Genomic DNA, 20333 nt, shown 5'->3' on the forward strand with positions numbered 1-20333 from the left:
CATATCCAGATGATGTCTCTTAACACACACACAAAAAGAAAAGTAAAAATTATTTAATTAGCCAGGCGTGGTGGCAAGCTCCCATAATCCCAGCTACTGGGGAGGCTGAGGCAGGAGAATTGCTTGCACCTGGGAGGCAGAGGTTGCAGTGAGCCGAGATCGCGCCATTGCACTCCAACCTGGGTGACAGAGCAAGACTCCATCTCAGGACAAAAAAAAAAAAAAAAATTTTAAACCCATGTGCAATGGTCAGAAAATTAAAACAGTACAGGAAGTTATAAAATTAACAAAAAAGTCTCCTTCCTCCTACCCTACCCCTAGTACCATTCCACAAAAGTGACTACTGTTAGCCATTTCTTACACAGCTTTCAGAAAACTTATTATTATTTCAAAATTATTTTTAAAAGGGCTAATCCAGGCACAGTGGTTCACATTTGTAATCCCAGCACTTTGGGAGGCCGAGGCAGGCGGATCACCTGAGGTCAGGAGTTCAAGACCAGCCTGGCAAACTTGGTGAAACCCTGTCTCTACTAAAAATACAAAATTAGCCAGGTGTGGTGACACACGCCTGTAATCCCAGCTACTTGGGAGGCTGAGGAAGGAGAATCACTTGAGCTCAGGAGGCAGAGGTTGCAGTGAGCCAAGATCGCACCACTGCACTCCAGCCTGGGCGACAGAGCAAGACTCCATCTCCAAAAAAAGTGGGGGGGGGGCTCATAATTCTTCATACCTCACTTTTGCATATGTCCTAGAGACCTTGTTATACAAGTACACACAAATCTACCTCATTCTTTTATATGTGATTCCACAGTTTTAATTCATTCCGTTATTTACTCATTTACTTGATGACTTTTATTGAATACCTACTATGTACCATGGAGCTATACAGCAGAGACATAGCAGTGAAGAAGATAAATGAGGCCCCTTCTGTCTGGTCCTTGTATCTTAGCGGGCAGTGGACAGAACAAACAAAACAAAAGCAAGCTTCGTTCAGATCATCACAGAACTGCTGTGTGAAGATCTGAATTGTGTACAGCTGAGAGTGATGAGAGGCGGGAAGGGCTGCTTGCATAGGGAGGTCATGGAGGGACTTCCTGACATTTGAGCTGAGACTTGAGAAGGAGCCAGCCATACAATAATATAGAGTGAGAGCATTCCTGGCAGAGGAAACAGCTCAGGCAAAGGCTCTAAGGGGGAACAAGGCTAGTGTGTCCCAGGCTTAGGGTGCCAGCCAGATGAGTACAGAGTAGACAATGTGGGGAGCTTGGTGGGAGGCAGACGCAAAAAGGCAGAGGCAGGCAGTGGTCAGATCAGGGAAGGGTTAATACGCAAATGTGTGGATTTTGTCCTAAGTGGAAACTCTGAAAAATTTCAAGCAAGGGAGTCACACAATGGCACCTTGGAATGGGGTGGTGGATGTGGCCAGTGGAGAAGGTGGACAAGCTCAGAATGCATTCTGGCCGTAGAGCCAACCCAACAGGCTGAAGGATTGGATGTGGGAGGGAGTGAAAAGAAAGGAATAAAAATTGCAGGTGACTTCTACAGTTTTCACTTGAGCAATTGGGAGGGCAGTAAAGGTGGGGCCCTTTACGGAAATGGAAACACTAAGAGAGCAGCAGTTTTGGGGTGGAATTGGGGAGAGGAAACAGGGACTCTGTTGGGCGTACAGATGCTCAAATAAAGATGACAAGCCCCCTATTGGCTGTATGAGTCAGGCGCTGGGGGAGGGACTGGAGCTGTAGGTGCACAATGCATGCCGATGTATCTGTGTGTCATACAAGGCCCCATGTATGACTGCGTGTGTATACACATGCACAGATGCACACATTGTTATGTCATCCCAGACCATGTTTTTGTATTTTTGTACCTGTATCTTGGTATATATCTGAGTATATCTTTTTTTTTTTTTTTTTTTTTTTTTTGAGACAGAGTCTTGCTCCGTTGCCCAGGCTGGAGTGCAGTGGTGTGATCTTGGCTCACTGCAACCTCTGTCTCCCGGGTTCAAGCGATTCTTCTGCCTCAGCCTCCCAAGTAGCTGGGACTACAGGCGTGCACCACCACACCCAGCTAATTTTTGTATTTTTAGTAGGGATGGGGTTTCACCGTGTTGGCCAGGCTGGTCTCGATCTCCTGACCTCGTGATCCGCCCACTTCAGCCTCCCAAAGTGCTGGGATTACAGGCGTGAGCCACCACGCCTGGCCTATCTGAGTATATCTTTAGGAGAAATTTCCAATAGTGGAGCATTAGTCAAAAGGTCCATGAATTGACTTTTTTTTCATAGATCTTGACAAATTTTCCTTCTAAAAGCTCTTGCCCACTGTCATGCCAAGCGTCAGGTTCCAGCCCATGTTGAGGTCTGAGGGGAGTGGGTGGATGGGTGGCGAATAGCAGAAGGAATATTTAGGGGGCTGTAGGCAGGTAAAATACGGTTTTATTCAGCAGCTTTTTCATCAGCAGTTTTTTTTTTATACTTTAAGTTCTAGGGTACATGTGTACAATGTGCAGGTTTGTTACATAGGTATATATGTGCCATGTTGGTTTGCTGCACCCATCAGCTCGTCATTTACACTAGGTATTTCTCCTAATGCTATCCCTCCCCCAGCCCCCCACCCCTTGACAGGCCCCGGTGTGTGATGTTCCCCACCCTGTGTCCAAGTGTTCTCATTGTTCGATTCCTACCTATGAGTGAGAACATGCGGTGTTTGGTTTTCTGTCCTTGTGATAGTTTCATCAGAAGCTTTCTCATACAATTCACCTTTATCTCGGCTGCCTGCTCCAGCTTTGCGGCTCTTGCCATTCCCAGGCTTACAGCTGCATTCCCTGGCCTACAAGCCTGGCTCTCCCTTATGGGGTCAGCAGTTTCACTCTCTGCCTCTGGGCACAAGCCATGCCGAACCACATGTACAGCATCAGCAGGGCAGTTATACCTTTTACAGACAATAGTGGCTCTGAGCCACTTACACAAACAGATTACATAACAAGTGGAGTTATGCGCCTGCGCGCCAGACTCCCTGAGTCACGCTGGCCCTGATGTTTGCCTCTGCCTGTTTTGTTTTTGTTTTTGTTTTGGTTTTTTGAGACGGAGTTTCGCTCTGTCGCCCAGGCTAGAGTGCAATGGTGCAATCTCGGCTTACTGTAACCTCCGCCTCCCAGGTTCAAGCGATTCTCCTGCCTCAGCCTCCCGAGCCACCACACCCAGCTATTTTTTTTTTTTTTTTTTTTTTTTGTATTTATAGTAGAGATGGGGTTTCACCATGTTGGCCAGGCTGGTCTCAAACACCTGACCTCTGGTGATCCACCCGCCTCAGCCTCCCAAAGTGTTAGGATTACAGGCGTGAGCCACCGCACCTGGCCAACCTATTCTTGACCAAGGCACATCCATGTACCTTACACCCACTTACCTTCCCATCAAGAACACTCAACAATGTCCCTTTCCCTACACTCTCGCCAGTATTGGATATTTTCACACTCTATTTTCTTTTCAATCTGATAGAAGAAAATAATATCTTATAATTTTCAGAATTTGCATTCCTTTATTTGCCATTTTAGTTTTTTTTCCTGTGAACTATCCATTTGCCCATTTTGCCATTGAGCTTTTAATCTATCTTACTGAGTTCCTCCGAGTGCTTTGTAAATTAAGAAAATAAGCTCTCTGTCAAATTGCCTGCAACATTTCCTCCATAGCTTGTCATTTTTTAAAAAACTTTCAAAGGTGTTTTCACCCAGTGATGTTTCATCTTTTTTCTGAGGTCAGATTTCTCAATCGTTTGCTTTATAAAGTTTGAGTTTTCCTTAGGACGCTCCATTTCAAGAGTCTAATAAATTCACCCATTATTCTAAAACTTTTGTAAATTTCATTTTATATTTTCAGTTTATTCTAAAACTTGCAGTTTTCAGTTTATTCTAAAACTTTTAAATAGTCTAAAACTTTAGAAAGATTTCAGTTTATTCTAAAACTTGTGTAGTTTCTTCGTATTTAAATCTTTGATCCATTTGAAACTATTTTGGCTTACAGAGTGCGGTATGAACAGAACTTGAGTTTGTATAAGACTTAGCCAGCTGTCTCTACATCACTGATTGAGTAACCCCTCGTGTCCCATGCATAGTCCTAGGCGCCACTGTGCTGGATCAGAAGCGAAGGGAGAAGGTTAAGTGACTCACTCAGTATTTGACCACAACACTGCTTAGCTCAAAAGTCCACCTTAGTTAAAATGAGCCTGTTAGTAAGACCTTTGATTTTTTTAGCTTTTTTTATTTTTAGTTTTTCTGGGTCATAGTAGGTGTATATATTTATGAGGTGCCTCGGAGCATTCTGGACCATCACAGACGCTTTGGGTAACTCTTACATTGGAGGGTAAGCCCGTCCCCTTCTTAATCAATACGGAGACTACCCACTCCACATTACCTTCTTTTCGAGGGCCTGTTTCCCTTGCCTCCATAACTGTTGTGGCTATTGACGACCAGGCTTCTAAACCTCTTAAAGCTCCCCAACTCTGGTGCCAACTTGGACAACATTCTTTTATGCACTCCTTTTTAGTTATCCCCACCTGCCCAGTTCCCTTATTAGGTGAGGCATTTTAACTAAATTGTCTGCTTCCCTGACTATTCCTGGGCTATAGCCACACCTCATTGCTGCCCTTTTCCCCAGTTTAAATCCTCCTTCGCATCATCCCCTTGTGTCTCCCTACCTTAATCCACAAGTATAGGACACCTCTACTCCCTCCTTGGTGACTGATCATGCACCCCTTACCATTCCATTAAAACCTAATCACCCTTACCCCGCTCAACACCAGTATCCCATCCCACAGCACACTTTAAAAGGATTAAAGCCTGTTATCACTGGCCTGCTACAGCATGGCCTTCTAAAGCCTATAAACTCTCCTTGCAATTCCCCCATTTTACCTGTCCAAAAACTGGAAAAGTCTTACAGGTTAGTTCAGGATCTGCACCTTATCAACCAAATTGTCTTGCCTATCCACCCCATGATGCCAAACCCGTATACTCTCCTATCCTCAATACCTCCCTCCACAACCCATTATTCTGTTCTAGATAAACGTAGCTGACCCCATAGATCCTAAATCCTTTCCCCACTCCTCTTTCCATTCCTTAAAAAACTCATCCCAACCCTTTTCATTACACACAGCTGAAGTACAGGACTGTGTGGTCGGAATTCTTACACAAGAGCTGGGACCACACCCTGTAGTCTTTCTGTCCAAACAACTTGACCTTACTGTTTTAGCCTAGCCCTCATGTCTGCGTGCAGTGGCTGCTGCTGCTTTAATATTTTAGAGGCCCTCAAAATCACAAACTATGCTCAACTCACTCCCTACAGTTCTCATAACTTCCAAAATCTATTTTCTTCCTCCCACCTGACGCATATACTTTCTGCCCTCCGGCTCCTTCGGCTATACTCACTCTTTGTTGAGTCTCCCACAGTTACCATTGTTCCTGGCCCAGACTTCAATCCAGCCTCCCACATTATTCTGGATACCACACCTGACCCCCATGACTCTATCTCTCTGATCCACCTGACATTTATTCCATTTCCCCATCTTTCCTTCTTTCCTGTTTCTCACCCTGATCACACTTGGTTTATTGATGGCAGTTCCACCAGGCCTAATCACCACTCATCAGCAAAGGCAGGCTATGCTATAGTATCTTCCACATCTATGATTGAGGCTACTGCTCTGCCCTGCTCCACTCCCTCTCAGCAAGGTGAACTCATTGCCTTAACTCAGGCCCTCACTCTTGCAAAGGGACTACGCGTCAATATTTATACTGACTCTAAATATGACTTCCATATCCTGCACCACCATGCTGTTACATGGGCAGAAAGAAATTTCCTCACTACACAAGAGTCCTCCATCATTAATGCGTTCTTAATAAAAACTCTTCTTAAAGCTGCTTTACTTTCAAAGGAAGCTGGAGTCATTCGCTGCAAGGGCCATCAAAAGGCATCAGATCCCATTGCTCAGGGCAACTCTTATGCTGATAAGGTAGCTAAAGAGGCAGCTAGTTTTCCAACTTCTGTCCCTCATGGCCAGTTTTTCTCCTCATTGGTCACTCCTATTTACTGTCCCACTGAAGTTTCCACCTATCAATCCCTCTCCACTCAAGGCAGATGGTTTTTAGACAAAAAAAAAAAATCTCCTTCAAGCCTCACTGGCCCATTCTATTCCTGTTGTCATTTCATAACCTCTTCCATGTAGGTTACAAGCCATTAGCCCGCCTCTTAAAACCTCTCATTTCCTTTCCATTGTGAATGGAATGGAAAGTCAATCCACCACTCTTGACTCCCTCTTGGAGTGGGTAGATGATCTTTGCTGACAGGACACACTCCAATACTCTCACCCTTATGAAGTCCTGTTCTTTACTTTTATACTCACTCTTATTCTTGTTCCCGTTCTTATGCCACCCTCTCTACCTCTTCGCAGCTATCTCCACCACACTATCAATCTCACTCACTCTCTCCTAGCTGTTTCTAATCCTTCTTTAACAAACAATTGCTGGCTTTACATTTCTCTTTCCTCCAAAATCAATGAGGCCCCGACTTACTCACTGCTAAAAAAAAGGGGGACTCTGTATATTTTTAAATGAACAGTGTTGTTTTTACCTAAATCAATCTGGCCTGGTATATGACAACATAAAAAAACTCAAGGATAGAGCCCAAAAACTCACTAACCGAGCAAATAACTACGTTGAACCTCCTTGGACACTGTCTAATTGGATGTCCTGGGTACTCCCAATTCTTAGTTCTTTAATACCTATTTTTCTCCTTCTTTTATTCGGACCTTGTGTCTTCCATTTAGCTTCTCAATTCATACAAAACACATACAGGCCATCACCAATCATTCTATGCAACAAATCCTACTTCTAACAACCCCACAATATCACCCCTTACCCCAAAATCTTTCTTCAGTTTAATCTCTCCCACTCTAGGTTCCCATGCCGCCCCTAATCCCACTCTAAGCATCCCTGAGAAACATCGCCCATTATCTCTCCATACCACCCCCCAAAATTTTCGCCACCCCAACACTTCACCACTATTTTGTTTTGTTTTTCTTTTTAATATAAGAAGACAGGAATGTCAGGCCTCTGAGCCCAAGCTAAGCCATCATGTCCCCTGTGACCTGCACATATACATCCAGATGGCCTGAAGCAACTGAAGATCCACAAAAGAAGTGAAAATAGCCTTAACTGATGACATTCCACCATTGTGATTTGTTCCTGCCCCACCCTAACTGATACGCTATATTCTCCCCTGCCCTTAAGAAGGTACTTTGTAATATTCTCCCCGCCCTTGAGAATGTACTTTTTATGCCTATCCCAAACCTATAAGAACTAATGATAATCCCACCACCCTTTGCTGACTCATTTTCTGGACTCAGCCTGCCTGCATCCAGATGAAATAAACAACCTTCTTGCTCACACAAAGCCTGTTTGGTGGTCTCTTCACATGGACATGTGTGACAATCTCATTGAGTTTTGAGTTGCATTTCTCTGATGATCAATGATGTTGAGCACGTTTTCATATACCTGTTTGCCTTTTGTAGATCTTTGAAAAATGTCTATCAGATCTTTTGCCCATTTTTTAATTAGATTATTATATTTTTTCCTACTGTGTTATTTGGGCTTCTTACATATTCTGGTTATTAATCCCTTGTCAAATGGGTGTTTGCAAATATTTTCTCCCATTCTGTGGATTGTTGCTTCATTTTGGTGATTGTTTCTTTTGCTGTACAGAAGCTTTTTAACTTGATGTGATCCCATTTGCCCATTTTTGCTTAGGTTGCCTGTGCTTGTGGAGTATTACTCAAGAAATATTTTCCAAGTCCAATGTTCTGGAGAATTTCCTCAGTATTTTCTTTTAGTAGTTTCACAGTTTGAGATCTTAGCTTTAAGTATTTAATCCCTGCCCCCTTTTTTTTGTGAGACAAGGTCTGGCTTTATTGCCCTCTCTGCAGTACAGTACCATGATCTCAGTTCACTGCAACCTCTACCTCCCAGGCTCAAGCCATCCTCCCACCTCAGTCTCCCCAGTTCCTGGGACTACAGGCACACACACCATGCCCAGCTGTTTTTGGGTTTTTTTGGTTTTTTTTTTAGATGGGGTTTTGCCATGTTGCCCAGGCTGGCCTTGAACTCATGAGCTCAGGTGATCTGCCTGCCTTGGCCTCCTAAAGTGTTGGGATTACAGGCATGAGCCACCACACCCGGCCTCTTTAATCCATTTTGTATATGGTGAAAAACAGAAGGGTCTAGTTTCATTCTTCTGCATATGGATATACCATTTTCCCAGCACGATTTACTGAGGAGACTGTCCTTTCCCCAGTGAATGTTCTTGGCACTTTTGTCAAAAATGAGCTTAGTGTAGATATGTAGATTTATTCTTGGGTTCTTCATTCTGTTCCATTGTTCTATGTGTGTTTTCATGCCAGTACCATGCTGTTGTGGTTACCATATCTCTGTAGTATAATTTGAAGACAGGTAATGTGATTTCTCCAGTTTTGTTCTTTTTGCTCTGGTTGACTTTTGCTATTCTGGGTATTTTGTGGTTCCATATAAACATTAGAATTATTTATTCTATTTCTGTGAAAAGTGTCTAATATTTTGATAGGAATTGCATTGAATCTGTAGATTACTTTGGGTAGTATGGACATTTTAGCGATGTTGGTTCTTTCAATGCATTAACATGGAATATCTTTCCATTTTTTTGTATCCTCTTCAATTTCTTGCATCAGTGCTTTAGAGTTTTCATTGTAGAGATCGTTCACTTCTTCACATTTATTCCTAGGTATTTTATTTTATTTGTAGCTATTGTAAATGAGATTACTTTCTTGATTTCTTTTTCAGGTTGTTCATTGTTGCCATACAGAAATGCAAATGATTTTTGTGTGTTGATTTTGTGTCCTGCAACTTTACTGAATTTGTTGATCAGTTCTAATAGCTTTTTGGTGGAGTTTTAGGTTTTTCCAAATATAAGATCATATCTGCAAACAAGGATAATTTGACTTCTTCCTTTCCAATTCAGATGCCTTTATTTATTTATCTTGTCCAATTGCTCTAGCTAGGACTTCCAGTACTATGTTGAATAACAGTGGTAAAAGTGAGCATCCTTGTCTTGTTCCAGATCTTAGAGTAAAGGATTTCAATTTTTGCCCATTCTGTATGATACTAACTGTGGGTCTGTCATATATGGCTTTTATTATGTTGAGGTATCTTCCTTCTATACCCAGTTTTTTGAGGGTTTTTCTAAATTATGGAGGGATGTGGAATTTTATCAAATACCTCTTCAGCATCAGTGGAAATGATTGTGTGGCTTTTGTCCTTCACTCTGTTGATATGATGTATCACACTGATTTGCATATGCTGAATCATACTTGCATCCTTGGGATAAATCCCACTTGGTTATGATAAATGATGTTTTCAATGTGTTGTTGAATTTGTTTTGCTAACATTTTGCTGAGAATTTTTGCATCAGTATTCATCAGAGGTGTTGGCCTGTACTTTCGGTTTTTTTTTTTTTCGATATGACTTTGTCTGGTTTGGGTGTCAGGGTAATACTGGCCTTGTTGAATGAGTTTGGAAGTATTCCCTCATCCTCTATTTTCCAGAATAGTTTGAGTAGGATTGGTATTAGTTCTTTAAATGTTTGGTAAAATTCAACAGGGAAGCCATTGAGTCCCAGGCTTTTCTTTGCTCAGAGACTTTTTATCATGGCATCCTGTTACTTGTTACTGGTCTATTAAGGTTTTGGATTTCTTCATGGTTCAATCTTGGTAGATTGCATGTATTTAGGAATGTATCCACTTCTAGGTTTTCCAATTTATTGGCATATAGCTGCTCATAGTAGCCTCTAATGATCCTTTTAACTTGTTGATATCAATTGTAATGTCTCCTTTCTCATCTCTGACTTTATTTGGGTCTTCTCTATTTTTTTCTTTTTTAGTCAGGCTCAAGACTTGCCAATTTTGTTTATCTTTTCAACAAAATGACTTTTAGTTTCATTGATCTTTTGTATTTTCTTCATTTCAATTTCATTTATTTTAGTTTCATTGATCTTTTGCATTTGCATTTTCTTCATTTCAATTTCATTTATTTCTGCCCTGATCTTTATTATTTCTTTACTTCTACTAATTTTGGGTTTGCTTCACTCTTGCATTTCTAGTTCTTTAAGATGCATCATTAGGTTGTTTATTTGAGGTTTTTCTACTTTTTTTGATGTAGGTACTCAATACTGCTTTCACTGTATCCCATAGATTTTAGTGTGTTGTGTTTCCATTTTCATTTGTTTCAAGAAATTTTTAAATTTCCTTCTTACTTTTTTTCATTAACCCACTAGTTATTCAGGGGCATATTGTTTAATTTCCATATTTTGTATAGTTTTCAAAATTCTTCTTGTTATTGATTTCTAGTTTTATTCTTTGTGGTCACTGAAGACACTTGATATGATTTCAATTATTTTGAATATTTCAAGACCTGTTTTGTGGCCTAACATATGGTCTATCCTTGAGAATGATCCATGTGCTGAGGAGAAGACTGTGTATCTGCAGCTGCTGAATGAAATGTTCTTTTAAATATCTATTAGGTCCATTTGGTCTATAGTACAGATTAAGTCTAATGTTTCTTTGTTGATTTTCTGTCTGGATGCACTGTCCAGTGCTGAAAGTGTAGTGTAGAAGTCTCCAGCAATTATTGTATTGAGGATATATTGTTTTAGCTATAAAGATATTTGCTATATATATCTGAGTGCTCCACTGTTGGGTGCATATATACTTACAATTGCTATATCCTCTTGTTGAATTGATTTCTTTATTATTATATAATGTTCTTCTTTGTCTCTTTTTATAGTTTTGTCTTAAAATCTATGTAATGTGATAAAAGTATAGCTATTCATACTCTTTTTTGGTTTCCATTTGCATGAAATATCTTTTTCGATTCCTTTAATTCACCTATTTATGTCTTTATAGGCGAAGTGTGTTTCTTGTAGGCAACAGATCTTGGGTCTAGTTTTTCTTTTTAATCCATTCAGCTGCTCCATGTCTTTTGACTGAAGTGTTTAGTCCATTTACATTCAATGTTATTATTGATAACTAAAGACTACTCCTGCCCTTTTGTTACTTGTTTACTGGTTGTTTTGTGGTCTTCTCTTCCTTCCTTCTTTCTTTCCTTCTTGTCTTCTTTTTACTGAAGGTGATTTTGTCTGGTGATATGTATTAATTTCTTACTTTTTATTTTTTGTGTATCTGTTGTATGTGTATGTTTTTGAGTTGATATTACCATGAGGCTTGGAAATAATATCTTATAACTCATTATTTTAAGCTGATGACAACTTAACACTGATTGTAATAACAAGCTAACAAACAAGCAAATATAAGGCTAATAGAAAAAAACTCTACACTTGAACTTCATCCCCCCACTTTTTAATTTTTTGTTGTTTCTATTGATACCTTATTATACTCTCTATGTCTTAAATGTTGCTTTAGGCTGGGTGTGGTGGCTCACACCAGTAATCTCAGCACTTTTGGAGGCCAAGGTGGGCAGATCACTGGAGCCCAAGAGTTCAAGACCAGCCTGGGCAACATGGCAAAAACTTGTCTCTCCTAAAAATACAAAAAATAGCTGGGTGTAGTGGTGTGCACCTGTAGTCCCAGCTACTCAGGAGGCTGAGGTGGGAGGATCACTTGAGCCAGGGAGGCAGAAGTTGCAGTGAGCCAAGGTCATGTCACTACACTCCAGACCTGGATGACAAAGTAAGACCCCATCTCAAAAAAAAAAAAAAAAAAGCATAGTTATTATTTTTTATAGATTTTATAGGTTCTTCTTTTAGTCTTTCTACTCAAGATATAAGTGATTTATGCACAATTTCAGGGGTTAGAATCTGTTTTTCTGTGTACTTACTATTAATAGTGAGTTTTGTACCTTCAGATGATTTCTTACTGCTCATTAACATCCTTTTCTTTAAGACTGAAGAACTCCCTTTAGCCTTTAGCACTTCTTTCTTTTTTTATTTTTATTTATTTATTTGTTTTAAGATGGAGAGTCTCGCTCTGTCACCCAGGCTGGAGTGCATGGCACAATCTCAGCTCACTGCAAACTCTGCCTCCCGGGTTCAAGTGATTCTCGAGCCTCAGCCTCCCAAGTAGCTGGGATTACAGTCATGCACCACCATGCCCTGCTAATTGTTGTATTTTTAGTGGAGACAGGTTTCACCATGTTGTCCAGGTTGGTCTCAAACTCCTGACCTCAAGTCCCTTTAGCATTTCTTGTAGGACAGGTCTAGTGTTGATAAAATTGCTCAACTTTTGTTTGTCTGAGAAAGTATTTCTCCTTCATGTTTGAAGGGTATTTTCACTGGATATACTATTCTACGATAAAAGTTTTTTCCTTCAACAGTTAAATACCACTCTCTCCCAGCCTGTAAGATTTCCCTCAAGAAGCCTGCTGCCAGAAGTTTTGGAGCTCCCTTTTATGTTACTTATTTCTCTTCTTTTTCTGTTTTTAGGACCCTTTTTTTATCCTTGACTTTTGAGAGTTTTTTTATTAAGTGTCTTGAGATAGTCTTATTTGGGTTAAATCTGCTTGGTTTCTAGAACCTTCTGGTATTTGAACACTGATATCTTTATCTAGGTTTGGGAAGTTCGCTGTAATTATCCCTTTGATAAAACTTTCTATCCTGATCTGTCACTACCTTCTCTTAAGGCCAGTAACGCTTAGATTTGCCCTTTTGAGACTATTTTCTAGATCTTGTAGGCATGTTTCATTTTTTCTCATTCTTTTTCTTTTGTCTCCTCTGACTCTGTATTTTCAAATAACCTGTCTTCAAGCTCAGTAATTCTTTATTTGGCTTGGTCAATTCTGCTGTTAGGAGATTCTGATGCATTCTTTGGTGTGTCTATTTCATTTTTCAGCTCTGGAATTTCTGCTTAATTCTTTTTGATTATTTCGATCTCTTCATTAAATTTATGTGATAAGATTCTGAATTCCTTCTCTGAGTTATCTTGGATTTCACTGAGCTTCCTCAAAACAGCTATTTTGAATTCTCTGTCTGAAAGATCCCTGTTTCTCCAGGATTGGTCCCTGGTGCCTTATTTGGTTGTTTGGTGAGGACATGTTTTCCTGAATTGTCTTGCTTGTGAATGTTCATTAGGGTCTGGGCATTGAAGAGTTTCTGGGCATTGAAGAGTTAGGTATTATTTGTAGTCTTCGCAGTCTGGGCTCGTTTGTACCAGTTCTTTTTGGGAAAGTTTTCCAGGTATTCAAAAGGACTTGGGTACTGTGATCTAAGTCTTTGGTCACGGCAGCCATATCGGCTTTAGGGGGCACCCTCAAGCCCAGTAACACTGTGGCTCTTGCAGATTTGTAGAGGTACTGTCTTGATGGTCTTGGGTAAGACCCGGGAGAACTTCCTGGATCACCAGACAGAGACCCTTGTTATCTTCCCTTACTTTCCTCCAAACAAAGGGGGTCTCTCTCTGTGTACTGAGCTGCCTGGAGCTGGGGGAGGTATGACAAAAGCACCCCTATGGCTACCATCACTCACTGCACTGGGTCAGACCTGAAGTCAGAATAGCACTGGGTCTCACCCAAGGCCTGCAGTGACCACTGCCTGGCTAGCGCCCACGTTAACTCAAGGCCCAAGGGCTCTACAATCAGAAGGTGGCAAATCCAGCCAAGATTGTGTCCTTCCCTTCAGGGTGGCAAGTTCTTACCCAGCCCCAGGTGGGTCTGGAGATGCCATCCCAGAGCCAGGTCCTGGAGCCAGGAACCTTAGGAATCTACATGGTACTGTATTCTACTGTGGCTAAGCTGGTACCCAAGCCATAAGACACAGTCCTTCCCACTCTTCCCTCCCTTTTCCTCAAGCAGAGGGGTCTCTCCCCGTGGTCACCATTGCCCCAGGCCTGCAGCAAGTACTGCCTGACTACTGCCGACGCTCACTCAAGGCCCATGAGGTCTGTAGTCAGCTTGTGATGAATGCTGCCAGTCCTGAGTCTCTCCCTTCAGGGAAGCGGGCTTCCTTCTGGCCCAGGGTAGGTCCAGAAATGTCATCCAGGACCCAATGCCTGTGATCAGGGACCCCAGGAGCCCACTTGGTGCTCTACCCCCTGTGGCTGAGCTGGCATCCAAGCTTATTTTTGGTTCCTATGAGGGTGTTTTCTTGTATGGATAGTGGTTCAATTTAGTGTTCCTGTGGTGAGGGGATGGATTTCTTTTTTTTTTTTTTTTTTTTTGAGATAGTCTTGCTCTGTCACCCAGGCACAGTGCAGTGGCAAAATATTGGCTCACTACAACCTCTGTCTCCCAGATTCAAGAGATGTTTGTGTCTCAGTCTCCTCAGTAGCTGGGACTATAGGCATGTGCCATCACGCCCAGCTATTTTTCTATTTTTTGTAGAGATGGGGTTTTACCATGTTGTCCAGGCTGGTCTCGAACTCCTGGCCTCAAGTGATTCACCCACCTTGGCCTCCCAAAGTGCTGGGATTACAGGTGTGAGCCATCGTGCCTGGCCCGCTGGAGGTTTTTATTCGGCCACCTGGCTCCACCTCCTCCTGATTTTTGATCACTGCTCTTTGATTTACCAATATGATAGCAAGCTATTAAGGTTTACACTGCTAGGATGGGTCACCCAGTCTGGGTCACTTGCATTCCAGCAAGGACTATGTGCAACCTGTTGCTTTCCCCTAATGTGAAGGGGCTTTCAGGTTGATGCCACATACAGGAGAGAGGCCTAGAAGGGATATTCTTATTAGGGGGCAGCTGCTTCTGCTTGGTGCTATCCAAGGGCCCTGAAAAACCCCAGACCCCAGCATCTTCCTTGCCTACTTGTCAAAGCATCTACACACCACCCTGGGGGCTCATTTATTAGGATTTGAAGATCTCACCAGTCTGCTCCTCTGGAGAGGCCTAGGAGCCTCTGGGGCAGGGGAAGTTGGGCCCAGAATCCTGAACGAGGCTCAGGATGAGACTGATGGGACAAGGAAGGGACGTCCCTGGGCCTGAGTGGGACTTTGCGATCTTACTCTTGAAAGGTTTAGGATGCCTCATTTTCTCACCCATTCTAATGCAGCCAGCCATGGAGTGGAGGAGAAAAGCCTCAGAGGGAAAGAACAGGGATTTAGGCAGCAGTCTAGGATTCTCCCAAAATCCTAGAGAAGGAAGGGGCAGAAGCCCAGAGTCTTCTAACCTCATACTTCATCGCTCACTGGGGAGAAACTCCTGCTTTCACTTGGACCTCAGCTTCAGAGGTTCCCATGCTGCTCATCCACAGTAATGAGGGTTGGCACCCAAAACGGTCACTGTGAATGTGCAGCCCCCATGAAGCCTCTGGGGGATGCTTGGCCTCTCGTCACTTCTAGCACTGACTGGCCCTGTGGCCTGAGCCACATTTCAGCTGAAGTCCCAGGCTGCTGCCAACACCTCCATGGCCTGGCAGTCTTCCACTGGGGTTCAAGTTACACTGCTCACCAGAGAATCACACGCATTCAGTGTGCGGACTCCATCCTCACAATCAAATGCTCAGTGTCCAAAATGCTGGGTGAGAAACATCCTGGAGAACACAAATCTGAGACACAGCCTCTTCCAGGCCTGCTCCAAGGCTCCAGACCAATGCATGAAGCACAGCCTGAGTCCATGTGCCTGAGGGAACAGACCTCCAAAGCCTAAATTGGGAGCTTCCACCTGGCAAGGAAGGTGTGCTAAGGGCAGAGCTTCCGGCCTCCCTGTTATCTCAAATGTGGACCCATCACTGGGGCCCTAGTACTGGGCCCAATACCTGCCTCCACCCTTTGTCAATGCGAACATCCTTCCTCCTGGGGACAGAGATTTAGAGGTTGACTTTAGAAAAAGCCACTCTCTATAAATATTTTGAAGCAGCAAGTCCCCCCAGCTTCAAATTTTGTGCTGGCTGAGGCAGCCCAGCCTGGTTGGTGACTAGAATGGCCTGAACTGGGAGTCATGGAAACTGACTCAGAGTCATGGAAAGTTGGGGCTGAAAGGGGAAGAGGAGGTCATGCACCATCCATCTTGCAGCTATAAAAACTGAGGTTTAGGTTGGTGAGGGGGTGTACCCGAAGGATGACTCAAAGGGTACTTCACGGGTAAAGGAACTCAGCTCAAATAAGGTGACTCAAGTCTATTTACGGCCTGGTCCAGTGTGGACTCAAGACTAGCCTGGCCTACCACCCTGAGCTGTCAGGGAGGACAGATGAGATGGACATTGTGAAAATGGGGTACTGCCAGCCTTTAAAATGCGGCGAGTGCACAAGTCACGCAGTGCTGTTATCAACCCATGATATAAGTTCCTCTTCCCTCCCCCGACTGCCTGTGTTGAGTCTCAAATTCATCCCACTGCAGGGAGGTCAGAAAAAGTTCAGAACTTCTTTCTGACCTCCCTCTTGTGGGATTTAATGAGGACATGAAGTGGTGACATTGAGGTGGGAGTCAAGGAGAATGTGCTGGGCTTGGGGCCCAGCAGATGGACATATGTTACCTGTGCCCCTGGGGATGATTCTACCTTCTAAAATGGGCCATGGAAACCTGGTTTCATGTGGTTGGGTCAATCCCCCCAGTGCTTCTGAGGTTGATGAGTTAAACGATGCAAAGGCCGTGGTTGGGAGATCTCCTCTTGGGATACGACTTTGGTGAATTTACCTGGGTCTGGTCCTCATTCCTGCAAATCTAGAACGCGACCACCATCCAGACAAGAAGAGAGACTGAGACCCTACAATAACTCAAGTGATTTATTTTGGGGATACTCCTTTCCAGGAAGCTGAATGCTTGTGACCCTCATCTGTTTTTCTGATTTCAGCTGCCTGGGAGGTTGCCTGAGCAGGCAGGAGGCAGCTCATGGGCATGGACTTGAACTGATGCCTCGAATGGCCTGCCTGGCCTTTGTCTTTCTTTGTGTTCCATTACCAAATATTCAGCTCCTGGAATCACAGCCTTTGTATTTATTTATTTATTTATTTATTTATTTATTTATTTATTTATTTATTATTTTAAATGTTTTATAGAGATGGGGGGTCTTGCCAGTACAGGCTGGTCTCAAATTCCTGGGCTCAAGCAATCATCCTGCCTCAGCCTCCCAAAATGCTGGGATTACACGACAATGCCCTAAAATAAGACTTTCAGGTGAAGCTTATGCATGTCTTTCCTGCTTGGTGAGTAGGGTATGATTAGAGTTGGATTTTTCCATCCCATATTCACTCTACAGAATCAATTTAGTGTTCTGCTTATCTATGGGATATTGATGTCGTGTGATGGGTGGTCATGTGATGGGTGATGTCATGTGATGGGTGATGTCATGTGATGTGTGGTCATGTGATGGGTGATGTCATGTGATGGATGATCATGTGATGGGTGATCATGTGATGGGCAGTGTCATGTGATGGGTGATGTCATGTGACAGGTGATGTCATGTGATGGTGGTGTCATGTGATGGGTGGTCATGTGACAGGTGATGTCATGTGACAAGTGATGTCATGCGACGGATGATCATGTGACAAGTGATCATGTGATGGGTGATGTCATATGATGGGTGATGTCATGTGATGCATGATGTCATGTGATGGGTGATGTCATGTGACAGGTGATGCCATGTGACAGGTGGTCATGTGATGGGTGATGTCATGTGATGGGTGATGTCATGTGATGGGTGATCATGTGATGAGTGATGTCATGTGATGGGGATGTCATGTGGGTGATCATGTGATGGGTGATGTCATGTGATGGGTGGTCATGTGATGGGTGGTGTCATGTGACAGGTGGTGTCATGTGATGGTGGTGTCATGTGATGGGTGATGTCATGTGACGGGTGGTGTCATGTGATGGTGGTGTCGTGATGGGTGGTCATGTGACGGGTGATGTCATGTGACAGGTGATGTCATGCAATGGGTGATCATGTGACAAGTGATCATGTGATGGGTGATGTCATGTGATGGGTGACATAATGTGATGGGTGATCATGTGATGAGTGATGTCATGTGATGGGGATGTCATGTGGTGGGTGATCATGTGATGGGTGATGTCATGTGATGGGTGATCATGTGATCGGTGATCACATGATGGGTGCTGTCATGTGATGGTTGGTCATGTGATGGGTGATGTCATGTGATGGGTGATCCTGTGATGGGTGATCATGTGATGGGTGATGTCATGTGATGGGTGGTGTCATGTGATAGGTGATGTCATGTGATGGGTGATGTCACGTGACGGGTGATGTCATGCGACAGGTGATCATGTGACGTGATCATGTGATGGGTGATGTCATGTGATGGTGATGTCATGTGATGCATGATGTCATCTGATGGGTTATGTCATGTGACGGGAGATGCCATGTGACAGGTGGTCATGTGACGGGTGATGTAATGTGATGGGTGATCATGTGATGAGTGATGTCATGTGATGGGGATGTCATGTGATGGGTGATGTCATGTGATGAGTGATCATGTGATGGGTGCTGTCATGTGATGGGTTGTCATGTGATGGGTGATGTCATGTGACGGGTGATGTCATGCGACAGGTGATCATGTGACAAGTGATCATGTGATGGGTGATGTCATGTGACAGGTGATGTCATGTGATGGGTGATCATGTGATGGGTGATGTAATGTGATGGGTGGTCATGTGATAGGTGATGTCATGTGATGGGTGATGTCATGTGATCGATGATCATGTGATGGGTGATCATGTGATGGGTGATGTCATGTGATGGGCAATATCACGTGATGGGCGACATCACTTGATGGGCAATCATGTGATGGGTGATGTCACATGATGGGTGATCATGTGATGGGTGATTGATGTCATATGATTCCAGTGGAAGCACCTGTTCACCAAGCAGGGGAGAGGCTGTCAGTTCTCTGCCACGCTGGTAACACAATCTCTACTGGGGCTTCCTAGTGCTGACTGCTGCAGGTGGCTGATCATAGCACACCGAGGGCCACCACAGGGACACATTACCAAAGGAAACCCCAGAAGACACAAAACGTCCCCTTCTTCCTCCATAAACTTGGGAGCCAGATGTTGGGTGACATCGTTCACCATCTCTGGCTGCTCTGGCCTTGCTGGAACCCCCTCTTTTCTCTTCCTCCTCTTGCATCATGATAAATGGCCGATCATTAATGGATGAAAAGTGGTGTCTCTGACACAAAGGCTCAACGAGGCGTCTCTGTCAAAGGGTCACACTACATTCTATATCCACACACTGGAGACCTCTGGACTGGGGACCCTGAGCAGTGCCTTGGAGAATTCTGCAGCTTCCTGCTCTCAGGCCTGTGGCCCCATCTCTCTTTGATTGATGCCCCCAAGGATGCCCTGAGGTTAGAACACTCCCTCCGTGGGTGTGTTCTTGAGGCCACCCAAAGTGGGGAGCTGTGTCTGAGACTCCACTTACGGCCAGAATACTCAAAGGCGTTACCTCCCAGGTAAAATGGTGGACCAGAAACTACCTGCTTGTGAGTAAGTAAGGAAGGAGAGCCAAGGTAAAGCCATTAGCATTTGCAGACCAGTTGTTCCCTGACAAACATAGATTTAGAATAGAAATTGGCAGCTAAATGAAGTTTAGTACTTGTATTACTCAGGGTTCTCTAGAGGGACAGAACTAATAGGATAGATATATACATATATGAAGGGGAGTTTATTAGGAAAATGAACTCGCGCAATCACAAGGTAAAGTCCCACAATAGGCTGTTTGCAAGCTGAGGAGCCAGGAAGCCAGTCCAAGTACCAAAACCTCAAAGGTATGGAAGCTGACAGAGCAACCTTCAGTCTGTAGCTGAAAGCCCAAGAGCCCCTGGCAAATCACTGGTGTAAGTCCAAGAGTCCAGAAGCTGAAGAACTTGGAGTCCGATGTTCAAGGGCAGGAAGCATTTACCATGGGAGAAAGGTGGAGGCCTGAAGACTTAGCCAATCTAGTCTTTCATGTTCTTCTGCCTACTTTTATTCTGGCCGCACTGGCAGCTGATTGGATGGTGCCCACCCGGATTGAGGGTGGGTCTGCCTTTCCCATTCCACTGACTCAAACGTTAATCTCCTTTGACAATACCCTCACAGACACACCCAGGAACAATACTTTGCGTCCTTCAATCTGATAAAGTTGATATTCAGTATTAACCATCAAAGTACTTTTTTTTTTTTCGGCCAGTGGTACAGTTGCCTGGGTTAGTACTGAGACAAAAGGATGATGGTGGGGGATGCTGGCTTGCACAGGACTTCAGCTGTGAGGAGCCTGTGTCCTCGCGGAGCCTTCTGTTTGCAGAAAGAAAGTTGCAGTGGCCCTGGAGAAAATGGAGCTGAGAAGCTGAGAAGGGGAAGAAAGGGTCAAGTTCCT

This window comes from Pan paniscus, chromosome 19 (assembly GCF_029289425.2).
Source record: "Pan paniscus chromosome 19, NHGRI_mPanPan1-v2.0_pri, whole genome shotgun sequence".
NCBI lineage: Eukaryota > Metazoa > Chordata > Mammalia > Primates > Hominidae > Pan > Pan paniscus.